Genomic DNA, 1,226 nt, shown 5'->3' with positions numbered 1-1,226 from the left:
GCACAGCAGAGAAAATCATTTAAAAAAAAACCTCATTTCAGGTCACCTCCTGAATGGGAGAAAGTATTTATAAATCATGTATTTGATAAGGAGTTAATATCCAAAATATATAAAGAACTCATACAACTCAGTAGTAACACAATATGATTAAAAATGAGCAGAAGGAGCACCTGGGAGGCTCAGTCAGTTAAGTGTCTGACTCTTGATTTCAGCTCAGGTCATGATCTCAGGGTCATGAGATCGAGCCCCTCATTGGGCTCCATGCTGGGTGTGGAGCCTGCTTAAGATACTCTTTTTCACTCCCTCTGCTCCTCACCCCCCACCACACTCCCCTCTCTTAAAAAAAAAAAAAAAATGGGCAGAAGATCTGAATAGACCTTTTTCCAAAGAAGACATACAGATGACCAATAGGTACAGGAAAAGATGCTTAACACCACTAATCATCAGGAAAGTGCAAATCAAAACTGTAATGAGATCACCTAACACCCCTTATGATGACTGTAATCAAAAAGAAGGAATAATAAGTGTTGGCAAGGAATTAGAAAAAGAGAACTCTTGTACACTGTTGGTGGGAATGTAGATTGGTATAACCACTATGGAAAACAGTATGGAAGTTGCTCAAAAATTTCAGAATAAAACTATCATATGATCCAGCAATTCTGCTTCTGGATATTTATCTGTAGAAAATGAAAACACTTATTCAAAAATATATATTTACCCCCATGTTCATTGAAGCATTATTTATAATAGCCAAGTTATGGACAAGTGTCCATTGATGGCTGAATGGATAGAGGACATATCAGATATTAAACTGATAAGAACAGATACTACACTTGATCTTAGCCAAAAGGCCGAGAAGCGATGATGATGGCTGAATGGATAAAGAAAATGTGTACACCATATGTACATGGACATATGATGGAGTGCTCAGCCATAAAAAAGAATGAAATCTTGCCATTTGCAATAACATGGATGTACCTTCAGGGCATTATGCTAAGTGAAATAAGTCAGAGAAATAAAAATACCATATGATCCCATTTATATATGGAACCTAAAACAAAACTAAACAAACCCAAGCTCATAGATACAGAGAACAGATTGGTGATTGTGAGAGGGGAGGGAAGATAGGGGTGGGGTGAAATGGGTGAAGAGAGTCAAAAGGTACAAACTTCTAGTAATAAAATAAGTAAGTCATGCCTGAATTCCACTATATATATATATATATA

The 1,226-nt window shown here is 36.6% G+C and overlaps 1 pseudogene; it reads right to left on the bottom strand.

Moving 5' to 3' along the window:
- Positions 1 to 690: 690 nt before the first annotated feature.
- LOC123835095 (U2 spliceosomal RNA) lies at positions 691 to 863 on the bottom strand (annotated as a pseudogene).
- Positions 864 to 1,226: the final 363 nt, after the last annotated feature.

The sequence above is a fragment of the Mirounga angustirostris genome, unplaced genomic scaffold, assembly GCF_029215605.1.
Source record: "Mirounga angustirostris isolate CCGP_5_RB_7025 unplaced genomic scaffold, mMirAng1.0.hap1 SCAF_1, whole genome shotgun sequence".
Classification (NCBI taxonomy): Eukaryota; Metazoa; Chordata; class Mammalia; order Carnivora; family Phocidae; genus Mirounga; species Mirounga angustirostris.
Note: the sequence above shows the minus strand (reverse complement) of the source record. Positions and strands in the feature narration are given on the sequence as shown.